A 9,763-nucleotide genomic window follows, 5' to 3' on the forward strand; every position below is an offset into this window, starting at 1 on the left:
AGTCCTGAGGATGGACTCCATCATGGGGGTAAATGTCCCTGTCTCCCACCTCGAGGTCCAGTCAGAGTCCTGTCCCACATGACTCTCAGTGCGCCCCAGCAGGATGAACTACGTTGCCCCGTGGTAGCCTCCTTCTCAGTCTCATGTTCCCACTGTGCTTCCTGGGTTGTCTCCACACCCAGCGCTTGTTCTGGGTTTGCTGCAGGGAACCAAACGAAGGTGGTGTCTGAGACTAGCTTCTTGGAATTTGTCCTTCACAGAGACAGCCAGGGAGGGGGATCTGCAAAATGCGAACTGCAGGTAGGGCCGGGGTGAGAGCCAGGCCCGGGCCTTCCGCTGCCGGCCATTTGGGCCTGGCTGCAGACGCTTCTCCCTTTAGAATCTGGACGCTGCGCTGCCCTGCCCTGCCCTGCCCTGTCCCAGCTTTGAGTAAATTTATCTCTCCTCTAGACTCCCCATCCCCTTTCCTGTCTGTTCCCTCCCATGTCCTTGCCTACATGTGGCTCAACCAGCAGAAAGCAGCTTAGAGCAGGGCTCCTACTCCACCCTGATTCCAACATGGGTCTTGCAAAGAGGTCCCCCATCCCACTCCAGAGTCATTTCCAGGCAGGACTCATTGCAGGGGTGGGGGGCAGTCTTCTGGGGGTCAGCCCAGCAGAAGGAGATGTGGCCCTGGACCCTTTCCAAGCAGACATCTCTCTGTTAAGGGGCTAGGGACAGAGGCCAGGAAGACCAGCAGCCAGGACTCTGGCCCCTGGGTGTGGCACAGTAGTTCCAGCCTCCCTGAGATTGAACTGTGAGCTTGCTCAGTGTGTGCCTGCAAAGGGCATCTCCACGTGGTCGAAGGTGTGCTGGTCACACTCTCTCCAGGGCCCTGAAGGTTGTGTGGCATGGCTAGGGTCTAGCATTGGGGGACTTGCCCTTGTGGGGAGCCCTTTTCTTCTGGCCTGCCCACACTTGCCTGGGGGAGCCCTGGGGAGTGGGAGGGCTGTCTTAAAATGTACACAGGGACCCCTCTCAGCTGTCGATCCCTTCACCTGCACTCTCAGCAACTTCCTACTCTCAAATTTTCACTTTGGGCCTGGACTCAGAGTCCCCTCACTCTCCTAGGAAGACCTGTGGGGCTGGAGCCCTGGCTTCTCTGCCAGTCTCACGCCTGGAAAAGAAGCCAGTCTGCTTCAGGAGGCACGTTTAAGACTCTGTGTTCTTTTCCTCTTTCATAATCCTTTGTGAGCCCTGGATAGAGAATGAGATGATGGCAAAGCCAACTCTCTGTCATCCATTTGTCCTCTGAAGAGTAAGTCTCCGGGAAAGAGGTGGAGGGGTGGGAGTCAGCGCACTGCATGGACTGACCTGCCCGAGGCAGCTGAGCCTCCACTGAAGGTGAACCTGGCCCACATGGCCACATGTGGGTTCCCCTAGGCTGGCGTAAAAATGTGCCACCTGCTGGCATGGAAATGCTCAAAACTGCCATTAATAAATGTAACTGTCCAGGTACTGAGTGTTCATCCTGACTGAGGCAATGTCAGAGTCTGCAGGGCGAGGCTGGTTTGAAGCCTTAAGCCCTGACCAGGGCACTGCTGATACTACCCAGCTTTTTTAGGCTGTTCCCTTGTCTCAGCTGAAATTTGATGTGGAGCAGTAAATTTTGGCAAGGCCATAGGTCTTATGGGTGAAATGAAACCAATAGATTCAGATGTGTGAGTGCCCAGGTTGCCATCGAGTTGATTCTGACTCATAGCAATCCTATAGGACAGAATAGAGCCGCCCCATAGCATTTCCAAGGAGCAGCTGGTGAATTCGAACTCTGACCTTTTGGTTCGCAGCAGGGCTCGCCACCAGAGACCCTGGAGCAGACACATGTTCAGCCATTACTGGGAGTTGCTTCTGTTTATGTCTCTGTCATTTTTTCTTTCTGTCCCTTATTCTACTCTCCCTCCTCTGATTACTACCTTTTTTATTTTTTAATCGGGTAACCCAACAGGGAGATTTCTCTTTCCAGACAGAGGTGTTTCAAATCTTGTTGTCTTTGGTTTATGTCCAGTTGGTTCTGACTCGTAGTGACCCTCTGTATAACAGAGGAACGTGTTGCCCGGTCCCGTCCATCTGTAGGACCGTTGGCATGTTTCAGTCCGCCGTTGCGACTACTGTGCCAATCCATCTCATTAAAGGAATCCTTCTTTTTTGCTGACCCTTCACTTTACCAAATACGATGTACTTTTTAAGCAACTGGTCTTTCCTGATGCCACGTCCAATGTAAGCATGAGCTGAATTTTCACCATTCTCATATCTAAGGAGCATTCTGGTAGTATTTCTTCTAAAATTGATTTGTTTGTACTTTTGTCAGTCCATGCTATATTCAATAACCTGCTCCAACACCACAATCTGAATGCCTCAGTTCTTCTGTTTTCCTTTTTCATTGTCCAGCTTTCGTATGCATATAAGGCAATTGAAAAGATTATGGCTTGGGTTGGGTGCACCTTAGTCATCAAAGTGGAGTTTTTGCTTTTTATACCTTTAGGGAAGGCTTTTGCCGCAAAATTGCCCAGTGCAACACTTTGTTTGATTTCTTGATCTCTGCTTCCATGGACATAGATCGTTGATCCAAGTAGAATGAAATAGTTGACAACTTCATTTTTTTTTTCTGTTTATCATGATGTTGTTTATTGATCAAGTTGTGAGAATTTTTATTTTTTTTCATGTTTAGGTATAATCCATACTGAAGGCTATAGTCTTTGACCTTCATCAGTAAGTGCTTCAAGTTCTCTTCATTTTCTGACTAGACAGAAAGATCTCGGTAACTCCTCACTGAAGTTGACCTGAGTCCCTGGAGACAAATTCTGTATTTGTAAAACATTTCTTTGAGCAAAGAATTTCAGCAATGGTTAGGACCAAAGCACCAGCCATTCTCTGGAACCTGACATGCCCTACTATACCCTGGGCCAGGCAAGGGACAACAATGGGCAAGGTCATGTAGGACAGTTGGAGAGTGTGGCTAAGTCAGGCTGAGCAAGGTCAGGACTGGCAAGGACAGTGGGCCAGATCAGGGGAAAGTGTTGATCTGAGGGGTCACAGGAAGCTCCAAAGGTGCAGTAACACACCTTTAATCAAGCTGGTGACTTTCCTTCCAGCTGCAGTGGGATCTCTTGCCTGCCTCAAGAGATGTGTTCCCTTTAGCTTCACAGAGAAAGGCTTCCAAACCACCTCCTCACACCTCTGCACTTCCTGCTGGATGGTCCTTTACAGGGTCCATCCAAATAATATGAGGTTCCCCAGTTTCCCATGTGCTGGAAAACAAGATGGTGTCCCAAGTGAATGCCATCCAAAGGAAATAAAACCTAAACCCAGGGCTATCAGGTCAATTCCGACTCATAGCGACAGGGGGCAGCGAAACCCCAGTATTCTGAAAAGTGTGATCAGAGTAGTAAGGCCAAGGGAACCAGTTTCCAGAAGGGCTGGGAAACTGTTGTGGAATTACACTGCTGTGCTCCCCACCCCCTTCAGTTGTTCCTTCTGGAGGGTTCTACCTAGTTCAAGCTTTGCATGATTTTGTGTTTTGATCATATAAATGATGATTCCCAACCACTGGCAGCAAATTTAAATGGAAATAAAAGGAACAACAACTAAACTCTAAAAATAAACTGAAGGAAGAATAAAAATACAAACATTACTATGAAATATATGAGGCCCAAACCAGGATTTGCTTGCAACATGCACAGATCTACAGTCACAAGGGCATAGTTGTCTTTCTTCCCTCTGTTCCTGCTTTCCTGCCTACATACGAGGGGCTCTCCCCACCTGCCTCCTTCCCGGGGTGCCCAGATTTCTATCTGTGGAGCAAAGTCAGAGCCACAGATGAGCTGTGGAGAGGGGAAGTGCTGTCCCATTCAGCTGCTCCCAGGCTCACTTCTGGAAGACTGCTCTTCTTCTGTCATGTTGGCTACCCGAATTTTCCATCTCTGTTGAATAAAGGCATCCCTTTTTGAGTTTGTTTATGTTAAAACAAAGGCTTTTGTTTAACTTCGGACTCTACGTGGACAAAATGGATTTGAGGATTAAAACAAGAAGAGAGATTACCATACCACATGACTCAGCAATTCCATTCCTGAATATATATCCCAAAGTCTTGAAAGCAGGAACTCAAACAGTTATGCGTATACCTATGTTCATTGGCTATATTCACAATAGCCAAAAGTTGGAAGCAACCCAAGCATCTCTCAACAGAACAATGGGTAAGACAAATGTGGTTTATCTACACAAAGGAATATTATTTAGTCATAAAGAAGAATGAAACTCTGACACATGCTACAACGTGGATGAACCTTGAAAATATTATGCTGAGTGAAATAAGTCAGACACAAAAGGGCAAATACTATACAAAGCCACTTACACAAAATATCTAAAATATGCAAATTGTATAGAGACTAAAGTTTATAAGTGGTAAACTTTTTTCTCATACCCTTGTAAGTTTATTTTGACTGATAAACATCAGTTTAGCAGGGGTTGATAGAAGGGGAAAATGGGGATTTATTGCTGAAGGAGTACTGAGTTCCTGCTTGGGGTGATGAAAACCTTTTGGAAATGGATCGTGGTGATTGTTGCACAACATGGCGAATGTAATTAATGCCACTAACCTAGTGATGATGATGATGATGGTAGCTAATCCTTACACAGGGTTCACAGGTGCCAGGCACTGTCTCAGGTTCTCCAACACATTAACTCATTTAAATTGTTCTTGTATAGATAGTAAAGTAGCCATAGTGGCACAATGGTTAAGTGCTTGGCTGCTAAACAAAAGGTCAGAAGTTCAAACCCACCAGAGGCTCCACAGGAGAAAAGACCTGGCGACCTGGTCCCATAAAGATTACAGCCTAGGAAACCCTGTGGGGAAGTCTACTCCGTCCTACAGGCTTGCTATGAATTAGAATTGATTCAATAGCACACAAAAACAACATAGATAGTAAAATAAAACAGTGTATATTACCTGGCTTATGCTGTTAAGATTTTGTGTAAATGATATCATACCACATTTCTTTATTTTTAAACTTTATTTTGTTGTTGATGTTGAGAATATACATAGCAAAACATATACTAACTTGACTGTTTCTATATGTATAATTCAGTGACATTGACCAAATTCTTAGAGTTGTGCAACCATTCTTACCCTCTTACGCTGAGTTCTTCCCCCATTGAAATAAACTCACTGCTCTGCAAGTTTCCTACCCCTAATCTTTCCAGTTGCTGTTGTCACTTTGATCCCATACGTTGTTGTTGTTAGGGATTGGCCATCTAGTTGATACTAACTCATAGCAACCCTTTGTACAATAAAATGAAACACTGCCTGGTCCTGCGCCATTCTCACAATCATTCTTATGCTTGGGTCCCTTGTTGCAGCCACTGTGTCAATACATCTCGTTGAGGGATTTCCTCTTTTTTGCTGAGCCTCTACTTTGCCAGCATGATGTCCTTCTCCAGGGACTGATCCTTCCTGGTAACATGTCCAAAATATGTGAGACAAAGTCTCACCATCCTTGTTTCTAATGAACGTTCTGGCTTTACTTCTTCCAAGACAGATTTGTTCGTTCTTCTGGCAGGCCATGGTATATTCAATATTCTTCACCAACACCATAATTCAAAGGCATCAATTCTTCAGTCTTCCTTATTCATTGTCCAGTTTTCGCATGCATTTGAGATGATTGAAAACACCACGGCTTGAGTTAGGTGCACCTTAGTCTTCCAAGTGACCTCTTTTTTTTTTTTTTTTTAACACTTTAAAAAGATTTTTTCGCAGCAGATTTGCCCAATGCAATGCATCCTCTGATCTCTTGACTGCTACTTCCATGGGTGTTGATTGTGGATCCAAGTAAAATGAGATCTTTACAACTTCAATCTTTTCTCTGTTTATGATTATGTTGGTTATTTGTCCAGTTGTGAGGATGTTTGTTTTCTTTATGTTGAGTTGTACCATACTGAAGGCCTGGTCTTTAATCTTCATCCGTAAGTGCTTTAAGTCCTCCTTATAATCAGCGAGCAAGCTTGTGTCATCTGCGTATCGCAGGTTGCTAATAAGTCTTCTTCCAATCCTGATGCTCCGTTCTTCCTCATATAGCCTAGCCTCTCATTATTTGCTCAGCATACAGATTGAATAAATATTGTGAAAGGATGCAACCCTTACGTACAATTTTCTTGACTTTAAACCACACCGTACGTCCTTGTTCTTTTTGAAGGACTGCTTCTTGGTCTAAGTACAGGTTCCTCATGAGCACACCATACACAAGAACTAATTCAAAATGGATCAAAGACCTAAATATAAAACCCAAAACTATAAAGTTCATGAAAGAAAAAATAGTGTCAACACCAAGGCCCTAATATTGGCATAAACAGGATAATGACCATAATTAACCATATGCAAACACTAGAAGATAAACTAAATAAATGGGATATTATGCTTATCAAGAGACTTCACCAAAAAGAGTAAAAAGAGAACCTACATACCGGGAAAACATTTTGGCTATGACATGTCTGACAAAGATCTAATCTCTACAGCCTATAGGAAAATCCAATACCTCTACAATAAAAAGACAAATAATCCAATTAAAAAAACGGATAAAAGATATAAACAGACACTTCGTCAAAGAAGACATTCAGAAGACTAACAGACATGTAACACTAGCCATTATAGAAATACAAGTCAAACTATAATGAGATACCATCTCACCCTGACAGTATGGGCACGAATTAAAAAAATAATATAAAACAGAAAATAACAAATGTTGGAGAGGTTGCAAGGAGATTAGAACTCTTCTGTACTGCTGGTAGGAATGCAAAATGGTACAATCGTTTTGAAAGATGATATGGCACTTCCTTAAAAAGCTAGAAATAGAAATACTATAGGAGCTAGCAATCCAGTCCTTGGAATATATCCTAGAGAAATAAGAACCATCACACAAATAGACATATGCACACCCATGATCATTGCAGCATTATTCACAATAGCAAAAAGATGGAAACACACAAAGGAATACTACACAACTATAAAGAACAATGATGAATCTGTGAAACATCTCATGACACAGATGAATTTGGAGGGCACTATTCTAAGTGAAATAAGTCAATCACAAAAGGACAAATATTGTATGAGACCACTCTTATAAAAACACATGGAACTGTTTCCACATAGAAAGAAAAAATCTTTGATGACTATGAGAGAGGGGAGAAATGGGGAGAGAAAAACACTAATAGAGAGTAGATAAGTGATAACTTTGGTGAAGGGGAAGATGGTACACAATACTAGGCAAGTCAGCACAACTTGACCAGGGCAAAGTCACAGACACTTCACAGGCACATCCAAGCATCCTAAGGGAACGAGTTACTGGGCTGCGGGCTGGTTACCATGATCTCAGGGGACAACTGGCTCAATTGGCATAGCACAGTGTATAAAGAAAATGTTCTATATCCGACTGTGGTGAGTAGTGTCTGGTGTCTTAAAAGCCTGGGAGTGGCCATCTAAGATGCAACTACTGGTCCTGTCCCAGCTGGAGCAAAGGGGAATGAAGAAAACCAAAGACACCAGGAAAAGATTAGCTCAAAGGACTAATGGACCGCAACCATCACAACCTCCACCAGATATGCCCAGAACAACTAGATGGTGCCTGGTTACCACCACAGCCTACTCTGGCAGGGATCATAATAGAAGATCCCGGACAGAGAGGGAGAAAAATGTAGAACAAAATTCAAATTCACACACACACTCAAAAGACCAGGCTTGCTGGTCTGACAGAGACTGGAACACCCTCAAAAGTATGGCCTCCAGATATCCTCTTAACTTAGTACTGAAGTCACTCCTGAGGTTCAACCAAAGATTAGACAGGCTTATAGGGCCACTATGAGTTGGAATAGGCTCAATGACAGCAGGTTTGGTTCTGTTTTTTTGGATAGAGCCAACAATAACACACATGAGGAATGTGCTTTGTGGTTCAATCATGTATTCAAGACTAATGGGCACACCAGCCTCAAAGCAAAGACAAGAAGGTAGGAAGGGACAGGAAAACTGGACAAAAGGAAACACGGAACATCGGGTGGAGAAGGGGAGTGTTGACACACTGCAGGGTTGGCAACCTATGTCACAAAACAATTTGTGTGTTCACTGTTTAATGAGAAACTAATTTGCTCTGTAAACTTTCACCTAAAGCACAATGATAATAAAAAGAAAGGAAAAAAGAAAGGGTGTTGGATTTTATCAAATGATTTTTCTGCATCCTTAGAGATGTTATGTGGTTCTTTTCCTTTGTTCTATTGATGTGGTGTATTACATTGATTGATTTTCTAATATGGAACTATTCCTACATTCCTGGGATAAGTCCAGCTTGGTTATAGTGTACGTTGGATTCTCGTCTCTAGTATTTTGTTGAGGATTTTTTTTATTTATATTCATAACAGACCTCTTGCCTTCTTCATGTATAATGTCCTTGATGTCATTCCACAACTCATCTGGTCTTCAGTTACTAGTGTTCAATGCATCAAATCTATTCTTCAGATGGTCTCTAAATTCAGGTGGGATATATTCAAGGTCATATTTGGCTCTGGTGGACTTGCTCTGGTTTTCTTCAGTTTCAGCTTGAACTTGCATAGGAGCAATTGATGGTCTCTTCCACAATCAGCCCCTGGCCTTGTTCTGACTGATGATATTGAGCTTTTCTATCATCTCTTTCCACAGATGTAGTCAATTTGATTTCTGTGTGTTCCATCTGGCAAGGCTCATGTGTATAGTTGCCATTTATGTTGGTGAAAGAAGGTATTTGCAATGAAGAAGTTGTTGGTCTTGCAAAATTCAATCATTCGATCTCCAGCATTGTTTCTATCACCAAGGTCATGTTTTCCAACTACTGATTCTTCTTCTTTGTTTGCAACTTTCGCATTCCAATCGCCAGTAATTATCAATGCATCTTGATTGCATGTTCAATCAATTTCAGACTGCAGCAGCTGATAAAAATCTTCTATTTCTTCAGCTTTGGCCCTAGTGGTTGATGCATAAATTTGAATAATAGTCATATTAACTGGTCTTCATTGTAGGGGTATGGATATTATCTTCACTGACAGCGTTGTATTTCAGGATACATCTTGAAATAGTCTTTTTTTCGATGAATGCAACACCATTCCTCTTCAAGTTGTCATTCCCAGCATAGTAGACTATATGATTGTCTGATTCAAAATGGCCAATACCAGTCCATTTCAGCTCACTAATGCCTAGGATATCAATGTTTATGTGTTCCATTTCATTTTTGACGATTTCCAATTTTCCGAGATTCATACTATGTACATTCCGTGTTCCAATTATTAATGGATGTTTTCAGCTATTTCTTCTCATTTTGAGTTGTGCCACATCAGCGAATGAAGGTCCGTAAAGCTTTACTCCTCCGACGTCATTAAGGTCGACTCTACTTTGAGGAGGCAGCTCTTCCCCAGTCATCTTTTGAGCGCCTTCCAACCTGGGAGGCTCATCTTCCAGCACTATATCCAACAATGTTCCGCTGCTATTCATAAGGTTTTCACTGCCTAATGTTTTTCAGAAGTAGACTGAAAGAAAGAAAAGACCAAGATGGATGTCAGAGGAGACTCTGAAACTTGCTCTCAAACACTGAGCAGCTAAAACAAAAGAATTGTTAAGTAGAAGAACAGAACAGAAGATTTCAAAGGGTGTCTCAAGAAGACAAAGTATTATAATGACATGTGCAAAGAGCTGGAAATGGAAAACAGAATGGGA

The sequence above is a fragment of the Elephas maximus genome, chromosome 25 (genome assembly GCF_024166365.1).
Source record: "Elephas maximus indicus isolate mEleMax1 chromosome 25, mEleMax1 primary haplotype, whole genome shotgun sequence".
Lineage (NCBI taxonomy): Eukaryota > Metazoa > Chordata > Mammalia > Proboscidea > Elephantidae > Elephas > Elephas maximus.